This window comes from Phacochoerus africanus, chromosome 5 (assembly GCF_016906955.1).
Source record: "Phacochoerus africanus isolate WHEZ1 chromosome 5, ROS_Pafr_v1, whole genome shotgun sequence".
Taxonomy (NCBI): Eukaryota; Metazoa; Chordata; class Mammalia; order Artiodactyla; family Suidae; genus Phacochoerus; species Phacochoerus africanus.
Genome location: NC_062548.1, coordinates 8,719,874 through 8,738,757, shown reverse-complemented (window position 1 = coordinate 8,738,757; position 18,884 = coordinate 8,719,874). Strand labels below are relative to the sequence as shown.

The following is an 18,884-nucleotide window of genomic DNA, read 5'->3' as shown; positions in this document are numbered from 1 at the left end:
AGCAAACACATGAAAAAATGCTCAACATCGCTGATTATAAGAGAAATGCAAATCAAAACTACCATGAGCTACCACCTCACACCAGTCAGAATGGCCATCATTCATAAGTCCACAAATAACAAGTGCTGGAGGGAGTGTGGAGAAAAGGGAACCCTCCTGCACTGCTGGTGGGAGTGTAAGCTGGTACAACCACTATGGAGAACAGCATGGAGGTATCTTAGAAAACTATACATCAAACTACCATATGACCCAGCAATCCCACTCTTGGGCATATATCCAGACAAAACTTTCCTTGAAAAGAACACATGCGCCTACATGTTCATTGCAGATCTATTCACAATAGGCAAGACATGGAAACAACCCAAATGTCCATCAACAGATGACTAGATTAGGAAAATGTGGCATATATACACAATGGAATACTACTCAGTCATAAAAAAGAATGACATAATGCCATTTGCAGCAACATGGATGGAACTAGAGACTCTCATGCTGAGTGAAATGAGTCAGAAAGACAAAGTCAAATACCATATGCTATCACTTATAACTGGAATCTAATATCCAGCACAAATGAACATCTCAGAAAAGAACATCATGGACTTGGAGAATAAACTTGTGGCTGCCTGATGGGAGAGGGAGGGAGTGGGAGGGATCGGGAGCTTGGGGTTATCGGATACAACTTGGAATGGATTTATAAGGAGATCCTGCTGAGTAGCATTGAGAACTATGTCTAGATACTCATACTGCAACAGAACAAAGGGTGGGGGAAAATGTATACATGTAAAATTAACTTGGCCCCCATGCTGTACAGTGGGAAAAAATAAAATGAAAAATAAAAAAATAAAAAGCACAAAAAAAGTTGTGATCCAAAACCACAAATCTACATTTTAGTGAAAAACATATTAGAAACATTTCCACCAAATCCAAGAACAGAAAGCTCACAGTTTCTACTACTATTAAGCACAGTGTTAAAAACTCTCATTAAAACAATTGTAAAGAAATAAGTATCTTGAGCAGAAAGAAACCTCCTATTATTTTTCATACCTTAGAAACCAAACGAATCAGCTTACAAGTAATAGGAGACAAAGTGTGAGCTCAAAAAAGAACAAGAAATAATGCATTGCCTAACAACAAAAATAACCATTCAGAAAATAAAACTTAAATAAAATGAAAAAGCTAAGATAAATGGATATTACCTGCATACCTGAGTGGGAAACTATTGCAAAGACGTCAGTCCTTCTTCAAATTAATCTATGAAATGAAAATGATTCCAATTCAAAAGTTTGTGCACTATGGAACTTGCCAAGACCATTCAGAAAGTCAAGTCAAAGAGAAAATTGTTAAGAATTAACAGAAAATAACTGCAAAACAGCAATACTGAAAAACAGCTGTTATCAGCTGTCAAGACATGTTATGAAATTTAGGAGTGAAAAGAATGAGGTATTCATTCAGGGAAAGAATCAATGAAAGAAGAGTGAGTGCAGAACAGAGATTTATATGCAGGGATGTCATTTATCATAACCGAGGCTGCCTTTCAAATCAAGGGAAAAATGATGCCAGAATAGTTAGGTACCCATGGGAAGGTGTGTATGGGCAACTCTTCGAGGATTTGTTTAATTTTCAAGCTTCCTAATTGTCTTAGGAAACACACACACACACACCCATCCTAGAATATTTATTTTCCCCCAGAGTTGGTTTTGTCCCTTAGTCTTGGCAGGATATTCCTCTTCAACCTGAGGAGGATATGACAGCACTTGGGGGCAAAGATTCACCCCAGTAACCCAGCACTAGAAGCCAACATGCAAAAGACCTCCACCACCACCGTGACCTTCCCCTTGGTGCCACTGTACACAGGGAGGAATGTGATCCAGACACCACAGAACACCAGCATGCTGAATGTCAGCACTTGGCTTCAGTGAAAGTGTCAGGGAGGCTCCTGGCCAGGAAAGCCAAGGAGAAGCTCAAGAGGGCCAAGGAGCCCCAGTATGCTAAGAAAAGATACAATATCATGGAAGAGCCCTTGTTGCACACGAAGATCAGGAGGACAGGCTCCAAATGTGCATCTATGTTCAGGATCTCCTTGTAAATCCCCAACCAGGCTGCACAGAAAGTCCCTTGAATCAGGGAGCAGATGGCAATGAGGGCATTGGGGGCCCCTGAGAGCAACCACTGCCTCATCGTTCTCCCTGGGGTTGTGACCTTGAAAGCCAGGACCACAGTGATGGTTTTAGCCAAAGTGGTGGAAACGGCCATGGTGAAGATGACCCCAAAGGTCATTTTCTGGAGGATGCAGCTGGTGGTGTTGAGACGGCCAAGGAAGAGGAAGGAGCAGAGGCAGCACAGGATGAGGGAGATGAGCAGGATGTAGCTGAGAGCCTGGTTATTAGCTTTGACTATGGGGGTGTCCCTGTGCTTCAGAAAGACCCCAAGAGCCCCAGCTGTGAGCACAGACAGACCAAGGGCTGTGCAGGCCAGGACCATCCCCAGAGGATCTCCACAGGCCAGGAAGGTCACCACCTTTGAGAGGCAATGGTCTTGGTCACTATTAGGGTATTGATCCTCTGCACACCTCACACATTGCTTCCTATCTGGCAAGAAAAGCAACGTGCCATTACCGTGGGTTCAGTGATTCTCATGAGCTCTTCACATACTCACATTTGCCCAGATGGCTATAATTCAACAGCAAATAAAGAACATGACAGAGAGAAGAATTCCAAATTCATGCTGACTAGTTTTGCTTGGCATATTAAAGACCAAGGGGCCCTAACATCATCTGTTTTGTTGATGTTCATATGCCAGAGAACAAGTTTTTTTTTTTTTTTCTTTGAAATTGAAATGACAGGGATTCTCTTGTGGCTCATCAGGGTAAGACTCTGGCATTGTTAGTGCAGTGGCTTGGGTCGCTGCTGTGGCCCTGGTACTTCAAGACACACCCTCACTAAGAAGCTTCCCATTGACAGTATTTCTGCTATATCCACACCACTGCAAACTCTGTCCTAGGCATGGTCACTTTCACTATGGTTCAGATTTGGGTAACTGAACAGTTACTTTAACAGAATATCTCCCTAATGAGGCTCCCTGACTTCTGCCTTGAATCCCTGTCATTTATCATTTATTCAGGCAGCTGTGAACATTGCTCTTGTTTAAATACTTTGATATTACTTTCTTGATTCAAATGCCACAATTATTCTCAAGTTCTTCTACGATGTGATTCTCAAACATGAGCACCCATTAGCATCCTATGGAGGGCTCCTTAAAAGTTTGTTAGATCCTGCCTCCTACCAGAGTTTCTGACTGGGAAACCCCACATTTCCATTTCTAACACGTTCGAAAGTCCTGCTGATGCTGTTGGTATACGTAGGACACTGAGAACCACTGTTCTAGACTGAATCCAAACTCCTAGCCATGCAAAAAGCTCTGTAATTATCTACCTTCTGCCTCCCTTCCTGCAGTACCTTTTTGCAGGGTGGGCGTAGGGGAGGCTAAAGAATCCAACTTTAATCTGCATGTGTGATACTTCAGGCAATGTGCCTGATGGAGTATAACTATTCAATTTTCACAGAATCTTGGGAGTTAGGTAGATAAAAGCAACTGCTTTGCAGAAGAAAAGAATTTAGGCTTAAAGGGCTGACATAAGTCATCTGAGATTCTGGAGGTAGTGGGAGCAGGGCTGGTGTTAGACTCAGGACCAAGGGGCAGATAGGTCACCAAAGGGGTGATATTGAAGCCAGATTCTCTTTCATGCACCAGCTCTGCCCCTGCCTGACCCCAGATGCCTCTGTGAAGTTGTACCTCTGGCCCCACTCACATTTGTCAGATTCCAAAGCCTATGATCATTCCCTCCCACACCTTTTGCCAGTTTTCATGTTCATCACAACGTTTTTCTCTTAAAAAGCTCTCATTCCCTTAGAATTACAGGGTTCAGAGAAATTTCTGTTTTGTGATACTTTTTTCTTGAGAGGAATTTCTCGAGATTTAATTTCAGAAATGTATCACGAAAAAGAAAACCATAGGCAAATCTCACTTATAAATACAAAAAAATAAACTTTAAATAAAATCTTAGAAAAGTTGATCTGTTTCATTAAAGAGAACATCACAGTCAATTAGGGCTTTTTAAATATTTCAAAGTGACACATTTCAAAGAACATTCAACACTGTGTCAGTCAGAACTGAGTACACAAGGTCCAGATACTGGCAAGCATTTTACGCTGAATTATACTAAACAAAAGCAATAAAATTCTCCAGGTTTCCTCATTAAGGCCAATTATGGGATAGTTCAAAGTGAGTGAAACTTAACTGGTTCCCGAAGTTTTCCTGGAATCCTCAGGTCTCGTCTGCACCTCGAGTCCTTTTGGGTGAGCAGCTTCTTGAGCCCCTTCCTGACTCCCAAGACCTTAAGAGACATCTCCCTTCAGCTCAACATGCTCCTGGATCGTGATACCTGTGTGTATCACAGGGGCATTCGCTTCTTCCTGGGACGTCAGGTCCTCTGTTGCTACACATGACTAATTATAAACCCCTGTCTCTAGACGCAGCTGGATTCATCTCACCTGAGTAGCATTCCTTGCCTGTGTAAGGCTTATGGATACCATAGTTTCCCAGCACACCCCATGTTTATAATCTTGTTTTACACTTTATTGCCCTGTTTCTTTACATTCTGCTGATCTCATTGGGCCAGGGATGTTCAGGAAGAGTGTGGTTTATTTGCAAGAGAATAGGATAAGATTTGGAGTTAGAAGTATTCAAATTTTGGAGCTCTCATCATGGTGAAGTGGAAACGAATCCAACTAGGAACCATGAGGTTGCAGGTTCAATCCTTGGCCTCACTCAGTGAGTTAAGGATCCTGCGTTGCTGTGAGCTGTGGTGTAGGTTGCAGATGCGGCTAGGATCTGGCGTTGCTATGGCTGTGGTGTAGGCCGGCAGCTGTAGCTCTGATTACACCCCTAGCCTGGGAATGTCCATATGCCACAGGTGTGGCCCTAAAAAGCAAAAAAAAAAAAAAAAGAGTATTCAAATTTGGGCTTTTTGACTTTTTCAGGGTCTGATCTTACCCATTTGCTAAAAAATTACTCAGTACCTGGAAATCATGCAAGAGGATGTCAAGCCATGCCAGTGGCATCTGGCAGCATCATTTACCAAGCCAACTCAAGGCTTATTTATTTATCCAACAAAAGGCTTCTCTTTGGCTTTGGAATTTCCTGTTTGATTGGAGCTCAAACACTGTGAGGGTGCAGGTTCATCTATACATCAGATGAATCAGTAGAAAGAGAAACCCCAAGATTATGTTCTTTTGTAGCATAGTACTTGTTTTTCCACATCAATTGTGTTCTAACATCCTTTCGTTGGTGTTCTATTGTCAAAAATGCTTTTATTATTATTATTATTATTATTATTATTATTATTATTATTATTATTGTCTTTTCTGGGGCCGCACCCATGGCATATGGAGGTTCCCAGGCTAGGGGTCTAATTGGAGCTGTAGCCACCGACCTACACCACAGCCACAGCAACGCCAGATCTGAGCCGTGTTTGCAACCTACACCACAGCTCATGGCAACACCAGATCCTTAACCCACTGAGCAAGGCCAGGGATGGAACCCGCAACCTCGTGGTTCCTAGTCAGATTAAACACTGCACCATGATGAGAACTCCCAAAAATGCTTTTACTGATGATCTATATAAACCCGTTTCACTGAAAGCCTTGGAAGCAGTCGTATTGATGTATTTGTTCCACAAAAATCTTTGCAACATGTTTATTCCATATTTTTGGGAGTCCTAAGTTTACCTTTCCCAAACCAATGTTCACAGTAAAATGATAATGATGATAACAGCTACTCCCACAGGATTTTTTTTTTTTAACGGAAAAATAGGGGTATGTGGGTATGTATCTGTAACACAGTCTCCCAGTCAATGCTATCGGCAGTTCCAATTCTTCCCTGGCCGTGGCTACCACATCTAATAGTCACTCACTATATATTTGTGGATTACATATATTATTGAATACAAAGCCTGTTATTTGTTGAAACTGACTAAATTATCAACAATGAGATGGGGCAAAATAGGCACACTTTTACCTTCAATAAGCTTAGGGTTTAATTGACGCTGAAAATGCCATGTTTTGGTCAGTTTTTCTAAAGCTATGTAACTTTTTCTTTTTTTTTTTTGGCCTCACTCATGGCATGTGGAAGTTCCTGGGTCAGGGACTGAACCCATGCCAGAGCAGCCACCCAAGCCTTTGCAGTGACACATGTGATCCTTAATCCTCTGCACCACGGGGGAACTCCTCATCCATGTAATTTTTAATTTAAACTTCTAATTTTGAGGAAATTGTAGATGACATGCAGTGGTTGGCAAGATGCAGGGAGATCCGGTGCAGACTTCACCCACTTTTCCCCAGCGGTAACATCTTGCAAAAACTGTTCAACATGGGAGTTCCCATGGCGGCTCAGTGGAAACGAATTGGACAATATCCATCAAGTTGTGGCTTCTATCCCTGTCCTTGCTTAGTGAGTTAAGGATCCAGCATTGTGGTAAGCTGTGGTGTAGGTCACAGAAGCGGCTCAGATCTGGCGTTGCTGTGGCTGTGGTGTAGGCCGTTAGCTGTCTAGCCTAGGAAATTCCATATGATCATGCCGCAGGAGCGCCCCTCCAAAAACACCCCAACAAACAAACAAATACACAAAAAACCCACAGAAAACAAAATGGTTCAACATCACAACCGGGAAATTCACACAGCTATTTATTCACTGCTATAAACACCAGTTCTTTCCTGAACCTTTTTTTTTTGTTTGTTTCAGATGTGTTCATAATTGCACCTTATAGCTTTTTTAGGATAATTACTTTAAAATATTTCTTTAAAAAAAAAAGGGAGTTCTGGTCTTGGTGCAGCAGAAATGAATCTGACTAGGAACCATGAGGTTGTGGATTGGATCCCTGGCCTTGCTCAGTGGGTTAAGGATCTAGCATTGCTGTGAGCTGTGGTGTAGGTCGCAGACTCAGCTTGGATCTGGCATTGCTGTGGTTCTGGCGTAGGCTGGCAGCTATTGCTCTGATTGGAACCCTAGCCTGGGAACCTCCGAATGCCATGGGTGCAGCCCTAAAAAGACAAAATAAATAAATAAAATAAAATATTTCTTAGATAAGTCTGACATCCCAGTGATCTTGCTCTTACTGTGTGCTGAATGTCTTTACATTTGGTTTGAGATCTTCCTGGTTCTTGTTATAATGAGTGATATTTTAATGAAAACCAGAACATGTTGGCTATTGTGTCATCAGGCTCTGGATTTGATTGAAACCTCCTGTTTTGTGTGGCTTCCTTTGACATTGCCCTGGCTGGAAAAGGGTGGGGAACACTGCCGTGTTTCCGCCCAGGTGGGGACAAGTCCACATTTCCCACTCAGCCTCTGTGGGCACATGAGGAGGGGAGACCTCCTTACTTCTGAGGAGCTATGGGAGGGTGACTTCCCACTAGGCCTCCAGGGACACCTCCCCTGCTTCCCTGTGGCTCCCAGGATACCAAAGGCATGGCCTGGTAACTCTGGCTCCATATGGCCCAGGAGGGGCGGAGCTCTAGTCACCCACCTGCAGGAGGGGCCTGGTTACTGCCCTTGCTGAGGAGGATCCCACCTCCCCACTGGACCTGCTCTCACACCCCCAGGTAGGGGCCTCCATGGGGGGGTCTCACTGCAGCCTGGAGAGCTTGGGAGTCCAAGCTCGCTTCTGGGCCTTTCTTGGTGGGAGGGGCCACAGATATTCTGTGATGCTGGAGTAGAGCAGTGACCATCTAAAAGTCTTCTGTCCTGGGAGTTCCCTTTGTGGTTCAGCCAAAACAAATCCATAAGGAAGCAGGTTCTACCCCTGGCCTCGCTCAGTCTCAGTGGATTAAGCATCTGGCATTGCTGTGAACTGTGGTGTAGGTCACAGACACGGCTGTTTGTAAATTTGTTTTACATTTATAATTAAATTTTAGAATTTTTCTTTTTAGCAGACTTGGGTACTTGTAGTTTATGACTAAATATTTTAACTGTGTAGCTATGCTATTGGAATGTTTTCTGGTGTAAAGTTAATATTGTTATTACTTGTCTATGGAAAAGCCATGGTGCTTTGTGTACTTATGTAGATTCTGGACTTGCTACCAAATAGTAGCAAAAAATGGTCATTTTTGTCTTTTTTTTTTAAACAAGTGTGTTTGAACCACATTGAAGAAAGTTTACTGCTTAATAACCTTCAATATCTTAAATGGGTTTTTCTCCCTATTGCTCGCCTATGTAATTATTTTCTTTGAACATTTTTTTTTCTTACAGAGGAGATTTAGAGTAATTTTGCCTGGTTTTAAATGAGGGTTCTGGCATTGTTATTTAAAATTTCGTTAAGCCTATGAATTCTTTCAGAATATATTATGCTGTTTACAGAAATCCAAATACCTATTCTATCAAATAAAGATAATGTTACATAGACAGGAGGAGTCTTTTACTCAGGAAAGAGGAAGGACATGGAGTGTAGCAGAAATAAGAGAAGTGAATAAGTTAATTCAGAAGAAATTGTACTTTGCAGCCAGGTTTGTGGATATAGGGAGAGAAAGTAGGCAGAACTCTGTGGTGGTCAGTGTATTTTTGGTGCCAAATGTGTGAGAAGCCCTGGACATAGTAAACACTGGATCAAGCAAAGTGAAAAATCTCTTTTGTCAGGGTGCAGGATCTACTGCCAGCTGCTGTGACAAAGGGAACTCAGCTGGTGACAATGAGATTCTAAACAGAAAATAGGCCAATAAAGCCAACATGAATTCAAAGTGAGCCAGTCAGCAGCCAAGTTCACACAGGGTCTTTGCAGAAAGGATGGGGAGGAAAGAATTTGCGTTTCTCTAAAATGATTCATGTGCACTCGGGTGCTTCAGGGAGCTCCTGGGTCCACACCTGAGCTGACACTCAGTGAACCAAGTAGTAAGTCATATCTGGCGTTTTCTATGTCACACCATCAAAATCCTGGAAGAGAACACAGGAAAAACATTCTCTGACATCAACCTTATGAATATTTTCTCAGGTCAGTCTCCCAAATCAATAGAAATAAGCACAAGAATAAAGCAATGGGACCTAATCAAACTGACAAGCTTTTGCACAGCAAAGGAAAACAAAAAGACAACTTACAGAATGGGAGAAAATAGTTTCAAATGATGCAACTGACAAGGGCTTAATCTCCAGAATATACAAGCAACTTATGCAACTCAACAGCAAAAAAGCCAATCAACCAACGGAAATGGGCAAAAGACCTGAGTAGACATGTCTCCAAGGAAGATATACAGATGGCCAGCAAACACATGAAAAAATGCTCAACATCGCTGATTATAAGAGAAATGCAAGTCAAAACTACCATGAGCTACCACCTCACACCAGTCAGAATGGCCATCATTCATAAGTCCACAAATAACAAGTGCTGGAGGGAGTGTGGAGAAAAGGGAACCCTCCTGCACTGCTGGTGGGAGTGTAAGCTGGTACAACCACTATGGAGAACAGCATGGAGGTATCTTAGAAAACTATACATCAAACTACCATATGACCCAGCAATCCCACTCTTGGGCATATATCCAGACAAAACTTTCCTTGAAAAGAACACATGCGCCTACATGTTCATTGCAGATCTATTCACAATAGGCAAGACATGGAAACAACCCAAATGTCCATCAACAGATGACAAGATTAGGAAAATGTGGCATATATACACAATGGAATACTACTCAGCCATAAAAAGAATGACATAATGCCATTTGCAGCAACATGGATGGAACTAGAGACTCTCATGCTGAGTGAAGTAAGTCAAAAAGAGAAAGACAAATACCACATGATTATCACTTATATCTGGAATCTAATACACGACACAAATGAACCGTTCCACAGAAAAGAACATCATGGATTTGGAGAATAGACTTGTGGTTGCCAAGGGGGAGGGAGTGGAGTGGTTGGGGAGCTTGGGGTTAATAGATACAAACTGTTGCCTTTTAGCAATGAGATACTGCTGTGTAGCACTGGGAACTATGTATAGTCACTTATGATGGAGCATGATAATGGGAGAAAATAGAATGTGTACATGTATGTGTAACTGGCTCACCATACTGTACAGTAGAAAAAAATTGTATTGGGGAAATAACTATTAAAAAATAATAATTAAAGAAGGTCATGCTAAGGGTCACAAAGATGAGTAGGAATAAAAGAAAGAATATATTCTCCTAGGGAGGATTACTAGCTTGAAGAGTGAAATTGCTGAGTAAATGAAAGAAGATCTTGAATAATACTGTCCTATTCTAGGTCCTTCCCATTTGCGGGGATGAATGGGCATAGAGTGGAGCGGGTGACGAGGAGAGTCCCCAGATCAGTACCTGTGGCATTGGACACTTCCTTCTCCAGGCAGTCCACACAGTCAAAGCAGCAGGCAGCCTTTCCCCACTGCGGAGCTTGCCTCCATCCAGGGCCACAGCTCCTGCTGCACACACAGTGAGGAGTCTCAAGAAATCAGAGGAAAGTCTTGTTAAAACCTGTACATGTGATCTAGTCCTAGGTCCCCAGAGTGTTTCGGGAACAACCAACAAGTGTGTTTTTTTTTAAAATCAGCCCACCCATTTCCTAGCTTGGATGCTCTTCTCTCCTGCATGAAGCTAACTCTACCAAATGTTAGAGGTAAAGACTTGATTAGATGTATTTTACCCCATGTGTCAGGTACTAGGAGAGGACAACTATTCAAGGTGGAGGGAGCTGAGACCATTTCCCAGGTTGGAAATGGGGGGTCTGTGCTTCTCCTATTGAGCAGGCGGAGGTCACCAAGGGCTCATGCCCAGGCTGTTCTAAAGAGCTACATGTCATCAATATGCAGCAATGAAACTGTGTCCAACCAACCGCCTTAAACCCAATGGCCCACTCTAACAACTCTTCATGTATGGAAACATCTGGACCACATGGAGCCTGGGGGACAAATTGTCCTACTATCACCTGAAGTTTATGTCACATCCAATAACATTGCATTGACATAGTCAAGTCACATTACAAGCTTAAAGTCAAGGGTTAACTGACGTTAGGTGGGCTGATAGTCATGCTTCATTCCTTCCCCATGTGGCTGCCTCTCAACTCAAGTGAGATCATGTATTTCTCTTCCTCTTTAGCTCACCTATGGCTCTTTAGATCCCATCCTGAGTGACAGGAGTCAGTTTCCATCTCTCTATCAGGTGGCCCCCAGAAACATTGAACTGGCCCTTGACATGGTCTTGTTGATGCTGCACTTTTATTGGACCTGGGTGGGGCTGGCCATTTCCAAAGACAGGAAAGGGGTTCAGTTTTTCTGGGATTTGAGAGGAGAGATGGAGAGGAATGGCATGTGTGTGGCCTTTGTGGAAATGATCTTACAGAGAGATATAATATATATCTTGATTAAATGAAGGAACATAACCTTGGCTTCTCTATACACTCTGGGCGACTCACCTTCAGGCCAATGGTGAGAGCACAGTGCATAATAAAAGCATTAGTTGGTCTCACGTGCTCAGCTCTGGCAAATAGCCACAATGCTAATGGGCAGAGTTCCTCACTCCTACTCCATGCCTCTTGCAGTTTGCTTGCTGGCAGTGATGACAGTGTGACATAGAAAAATGGCACAAATATGACTTATTACTCAGGTAATTGAGTGTTGGCTCAGGTGTGGATCCAGGGGCTCTCTGGAGCACACGAGGGCACATGAATCATTTTAGAGAAACTTGAATTCTTTCCTCCCTTTCCTTTCAGCAAAGACCCTGTCCAAATTTGGCTGCTGACTGGCTCACTTTGAATTCGTGTTGGCTTTATTGGCCTTTTTCTGTATAGAATTTCATTGTCACCAGCTGAGTTGTCTTTGACAGAGCAGGTGGCCATAGATCCCATGCCCTGACAAAAGAGATTTTTCACTTTGCTTGATCCAGTGTTTACTATGTCCAGGGCTTCTCACACATTTGGCACCAAAAGTACACCTATCACTGCAGAGTTCCACCTGCTTTCTCTCCCTATGTCCACACATCTGGCTCTGAAGTATAATTTTTCCTGAATTCACCAGTTAACGCCTCTTATTTCTTCTACACTCCAGGTCCTTCCTCTTTCCTATATAACAGACTCCTCCTCCTGTCTATGTAACATTATCTTTATTTGACAGAATAGGTATTTAGATTTCTATAAATAGCAAAATCTATTCTGAAAAAATTAGTAGGCTTAACGAAATTTTAAATAACAATGCCAGAACCCTCATTTAAAACCAGGCAAATTCATTCTAAACTCCCTCCATAAGAAAAAATAGGTTCAGGAATTCCCGTCACAGTGCAGTGGTTAACGAATCCCACTAGGAACCATGAAGTTGTGGGTTCGATCCCTGGCCTTGCTCAGTGGGTTAAGGATCTGGTGTTGCCGTGAGCTGTGGTGTAGGTTGCAGACACGGCTCGGATCCCGCGTTACTGTGGCTCTGGTGTAGGCTGGTGGCTACAGCTCCAATTAGACCCCTAGCCTGGGAACCTCCGTATGCTGCAGGAGCGGCCCCAGAAAAGGCAAAAAGACCAAACAAACAAACAAAAAAAACAAAACAAAAAATAAGTTCAAAGAAAATAATTACATAACTGAGAAATTAGGGAGAAAAACCCACTTAAGATATTGAAGGTTATTAAGCAGTAAACTTTCTTCAATGTGGTTCAAACACACTTGTTTTAAAAAAAAAATAGCAAAGGGATACTGCTGTGTAGCACTGGGAATGCTGTCTAGTCACATATGATGGAACATGTAATGTGAGAAAAAAGAAGGTGTTCATGTATGTGTAACTGGGTCACCATGCTGTACAATAGGAAAAACTATATCTCTAAATAAAAGATAAAAAAGACAAAAATGACCATTTTTGCTACAATTTGGTAGCAAGTCAAGGATTTAAATTAGTACACAAAACACCATAGCTTTTTCATAGACAAGTAATAACAATACTAACTTTACCCCAGAAAATATTCCAATAACATAGCTACACATTTAAAATATTTAGTCATAAACTACAAGAAGTACACAAGCCTGGTCTAAAGAAAAATTCTAAAATTTAAGTACAAACATAAAACAAATTTATAAAAAGCAAAGGGATCCCATTATATAGGAAAACTCAAGTAAGGAAAGGGACAGCATGGCAGGACAGAAAACTTTTAGATGATCACTGCTCTACTCCAGCATCACAGAATATCTGTGGCCCCTCTCACGAGGAAAAGCCCAGAAGGGAGCTTGGACTCCCAAGCTGTCCAGGCTGCAGTGAGACCCCCCCATGGAGGCCCCTACCTGGGGGTGTGAGAGCAGGTCCAGTGGGGAGGTGGGATCCTCCTCAGCAAGGGCAGTAACCAGGCCCCTCCTGCAGGTGGGTGACTAGAGCTCCGCCCCTCCTGGGCCATATGGAGCCAGAGTTACCAGGCCATGCCCTTGGTATCCTGGGAGCCACAGGGAAGCAGGGGAGGTGTCCCTGGAGGCCTAGAGGGGAGTCACCCTCCCATAGCTCCTCAGAAGTGAGGAGATCTCTCTCCTCATGTGCCCACAGAGGCTGAGTGGGAAATGTGGACTTGTCCCCACCTGGGTAGTAACAGGGCAGTGTCCTCACTCTTTCCCACCCAGGGCAATGTCAAAGGAAGCCACACAAAACAGGAGGTTTCAATCAAATCCAGAGCCTGATGACACAATAGCCAACATGTTCTGGTTTTCATCAAATATCACTCATTATAACAAGAACCAGGAAGATCTCAAACCAAATGTAAAAATTCATCCAAAAGACAGTAACAGGGAGATCACAGGGATGTCAGAGTTACCTAAGAAATATTTTAAAGCAACCATCATAAAAAAATTGGGAGGAGCAATTATGAACATGTTTGAAACAAATGAAAAAAAAAAAGGTTCAGCAAAGAAATAGAGTTTATAGCGATGAATGAATAGCTATGTCAATATACCAGCTGTGATGTTGAACTCTTTTGTGTGGGTTTTTTGTTGTTGTTCTTTTTTGGGGGGTGGCAGGGGTGGGGGTGGGTTTGGGCCGCACCTGTGGCATATGGAATTTCCCAGGTTAGACAGATGCCAGCCACTGCCACAGCCACAGCAACGCCAGATCAGATCTGCATCTGCGACCTGCACCACAGCTCACAGCAATGCTGGGCCCTTAAGCCAGACTAGTGAGAGAACCCGTATCTTCATGGTTACTAGTCCAATTCATTTCTGCTGAGCCACCATGGGAACTCCCATGTTGAAAGGTTTTTGCAAGATGCTACCACTGGGGAAAAGTGGGTGAAGGCTGCACAGGCTCTCCCTCTATCTTGCCAACCACTGCATGTAAAACCTATGATTACCTCAATATAGAAGTTTTATTTAAAAATTACACAGCTTAGAAGTTCCCTTGTGGCACAGAGGATTGAGGATCCCTTGTCACTGCAGCAGCTTGGGTGTCTGCTGTGTCAAGGGTTCAGTCCCTGGCCTAGGAACTTTCACATGCCGTGAATGAGGCCAAGAGGAAAAAAAAAATAATTATGCATAGCTCAGCTTTAGAAAAACATGGCATTTTCAGTGTCAATTAAACCCTAGACATTTAGGCTTATTGATGGTAAAACTGTGGTTACTTTATCCCATCTCACTGTCGATAATTTAGGTAGCTTTAACAAATAACTGCCTTTGTATTCAATGATATATGTATTCCATGAATTTGTATATTGGGTGCTTATTTGATGGAATAGTCACGACCAGGTAAGTGATGGGAACTGCTAATAGCATTGATTGGGAGACTGTGTTGAGACACATAGCTACATACCTGCTTTTTCCTGTTAAAAAAAAAAACCTGTGGGAGTAGCTGTTATCATCATTATCATTTTAACCTGAGTTGACTTTACTGTGAGTATAGATTTTAGAAAGGCAAACACATGATTCCCTAAAATTCAGAATAAACCTATGTCTTAAAGAGTTTTGTGGAACGAATACATTAGTGTTGACACAACTGCTTCCAGGGCTTTAGGTGAAATGAGTTTATATTGATTACCAGTAAAAGCATTTTTGGCAATAGAACATCAACAAAATAGTGTTAGAACACAATTTATAAGTCATAGAGAAAAATGAGTAATATGCTACAATAAAACCATAATCTTGGGGCTTCTCTTTCTACTGGTTCATCTGATGTATAGGTTAATCTGTAACCTTACAGTGTTTGAGCCCTAATCAAATAGGAAATCCCAAAGTCAAACAGAAGCCTTTTGCTGGATAAAAAATAAGCCTTGAGGTGGCGTGATAAATGATGCTGCAATATGCCATGGAAAGAGCTTGTCATCCTCTTGCACGACTTCCAGGTATTGAATAAATTTTTAACAAATTAATAAAATCAGATGCTTAAAAAGTGGAAGAGCCCAAATTTGAATACCTCTAACTCCAAATCTTATCCTTTTCTCTTGCAAATAAGCCACACTCTTCCTGAACATCCCCAGCCTAAGGGAATCAGCAGAATGTAAAGAAAAGGGAAATAAAGTGTAAAACGAGATTATAGATATAAACATAGGCTGTGTAGGGAAACTAAGGAGTCAATAAGCCTTACACAGGCAAGAAATGCTACTCAGGTGAGATGAATCAAGCTGAGTCTAGAGACAGGTGTTTCTGGGAAAGGAAGGAAGTGACGTCCTAGAAAGAAGCATACCTCACCTGTGATCCACACACGTATCACAATCCAGGAGCATGTTGGGCTGAAGGGAGATGTCTCTTAAGGTCTCGATAGACAGGAAGGACCTCAAAGGGCTGCTCACCCAAAAGTGCACAAGGTGCAGACAGGACCTGAGGATTCCATGAAACCTTTGGGAACCAGGTAACTCTCACTCACTTTGAACTATCCCATAATTTGTCTTAAAGAGGAAAGCTCATGAAATTTATTGTTTGCTTTTGTTTAGTATAATTCAGTGTAAAATGCTTGCTAATATTTGGACTATTGTGTACTCAGTTCTGCCCTACTCTAAGTTGAATTTTCTTTGAAATTCGTCATCTTTAAAATATTTAAAAGCCCTAATTGACTCTGATATGCTGTTTCTTTTGAACTTGATAAACTTATTTATAAGACTTTACTTAAATTTTATTTATTCGTATTTAAAAATGAGAATGGTCCATGGTTTTCTTTTTCAAGATACATTTCTGAACTAAAATCTTAAGAAATTTCTCTCAAGAAATAGTATCAAATACAGAATTTTCTCTGAACACTGTCATTCTAAGGGAATGAGACCTTTTTAAGGGAAAGGGATGTGATGAACATGAAACCTAGCAAAAGGTGTAGGATGGAAAGATCATAGGATTTGGAATCTCACAAAGGTGAGTGGAGATGGGACTTTGGTGAGGGAGGTGAGATGCAGGAGGTACAACTTCAAGGAGGTGCCTGGGGTCAGGAAGGGGCAGGGCTGGCACCTGAGAGAGAGTCTAGCTTCAATTTTGCCTCTTTGGTGACCTGTCTTTCTCAGCCTCATTCAGCCCCTTGGCCATGAATCTGGATACCAGCCCTACTCCCACTACCTCCACAATCTCAATTGAATTATGTCAGCCCTTTTGGCATCAATTATTTCCTTCTGCAGAGCAGTTACTTCTATCTACCGACCTCCAAAGGTTCTGTGAAAATTGAATAGATATATTCTATCAAAAGCATTGCCTGGAATATCACAGGTGCACATTAAAGTTGGTTTCTTTGCCTTCCTATTCTATCTCCTCCCCCACCCCCCAAAAAAAGCTACTGCAGGCAAAGTAGGTAGAAGGTAGATAATTACAGAGCTTTTTGCATGGCTAGGAGTTTGGACTCAGTCCAGAACAGTGATTCTCACAGTGTCTTACGTATACCAGCAGCATCAGCATGACCTGGGAATGTGTTGGAAATGGATGTTCTGGGTTTCCCTGTCAGAAACTCCAGCAAACTGATTTAATGAGCCCTCCATAGGATTCTGATGGGTGCTAATTGAAAATCAGGTTGTAGAAGAACTTGAGAATGATTGTGACATTTGAATCAAGAAAGAAATATCAAAATATTTAAATCATAGCAACGTTCATAGCTGTGACTGAATAAATGAAAGATGACAGGGATTCAAGGCAGAAGGCACAGAACCTCATTAGGAAGATATTCCCTTAAAGTAACCATTCTGTTTCCCAAATATGAACAAGAATAGTGAAATTGATGATGCCTAGGACAGAGGTTTGCAGCGGTGTGGATATAGCAGAACTACTGTCAACGGGAAGCTTCTTAGTGAGGGTGTGCCTTGGTCCTCTCTAGATCTGCAAAGCCTGGGATACCAGCTTGGTCACAGGCGGTGGTCAGTAGATGGTTGCTTTTGAGTGAATGAACCCAGAGGATGACCTACTCTGCTCATATTTAAGTGAAATAGTTGTATGTAATTACCTTTTTGTTGTGCTCACACCTGTGGCATATGGACATTACTGGGCTAGGGATCAAACCAGGACCACAGCAGTGACCCAAGCCACTGCACTAACAATGCCAGATTCTCACCCAGATGAGCCACAAAAGAATTCCCAGTTTCAAAGAAAAAAACTTGTTCTGTGGCATATGAGGATTAACAAAGCTCTATGATCTTTAATATACCAAGAAAAAGTAGACAGCATGAACTTGGAATTTTTCTCTCTGTCTTGTTCCTTTTTTTGCTGTTGAATTAGAGTCTTCTGAGCAAATGTGAGTATGTGAAGAGCTCATGAGAATCACTGAACCCACGGTAATGGCACGTTGCTTTTCTTGCCAGATAGGAAGCAATGTGTGAGGTGTGCAGAGGATCAATACCCAAATAGTGACCAAGACCATTGCCTCTGAAAGGTGGTGACCTTCCTGGCCTATGCAGATCCTCTGGGGATGGTCCTGGCCTGCACAGCCCTTGGTCTGTCTGTGCTCACAGCTGGGGCTCTTGGGGTCTTTCTGAAGCACAGGGACACCCCCATAGTCAAAGCTAATAACTGGGCTCTCAGCTACATCCTGCTCATCTCCCGCATCCTGTGCTGCCTCTGCTCCTTCCTCTTCCTTGGCCGTCTCAACACCACCAGCTGCATCCTCCAGAAAATGACCTTTGGGGTCATCTTCACCATGGCTGTTTCCACCACTTTGGCTAAAACCATCACTGTGGTCCTGGCTTTCAAGGTCACAACCCCAGGGAGAACGATGTGGCAGTGGTTGCTCTCAGGGGCCCTCAGTGCCCTCATTGCCATCTGCTCCCTGATTCCAGGGACTTTCTGTGCAGTCAGGTTGGGGACCTCTCCCCCTTTCATGGACATAGATGCACATTCAGAGGCTGCCCCCCTGATGGTCATGTGCAACAAGGGCTCTGCCATGATGTTGTATCTTTCCTTAGGATACTGGGTTTCCTTGGCCCTCTTGAGTTTCACCTTGGCTTTCCTGGCCAGGAGCCTCCCTGACACTTTCACTGAAGCCAAGTGCTGACATTCAGCATGCTGGTGTTCTGTGGTGTCTGGATCACATTCCTCCCTGTGTACAGTGGCACCAAGGGGAAGGTCACGGTGGCAGTGGATGTCTTTTGCATGTTGGCTTCTAGTGCTGGGTTACTGGGGAGCATCTTTGCCCCCAAGTGCTATCATATTCTCCTCAAGTCAGAGAGGGACACCCTGATGAGACTAAGGGGCAAAACCAACTCTGGAGAAAAATAAATATTCTAAGATAGATTTTGTTTGTGTTTATTTCCTAAGACAATTAGAAAGTTTGAAAATTTATACAAAACCTTGAGGAGTTGCCTCCATGCACCTTTACATGGTTACCTAGCCCTCCTGGCATTATTTTCCCCTTGATTTGGAAAGCCCCAGTTTTGGTAAACTACTTCGCTGGATATAAATCTCTGTTCTGCACTCACTCTTCTTTC

General features: G+C 42.6%; 2 pseudogenes; one reads left to right on the top strand and one right to left on the bottom strand.

The window, feature by feature from the left end:
• Positions 1 to 1,675: 1,675 nt before the first annotated feature.
• LOC125126929 (vomeronasal type-2 receptor 116-like) lies at positions 1,676 to 11,493 on the bottom strand (annotated as a pseudogene).
• A 145-nt stretch (positions 11,494 to 11,638) lies between these two features.
• Positions 11,639 to 18,675, top strand: LOC125126928 (vomeronasal type-2 receptor 116-like; annotated as a pseudogene).
• The last annotated feature ends 209 nt before the right edge of the window (positions 18,676 to 18,884 follow it).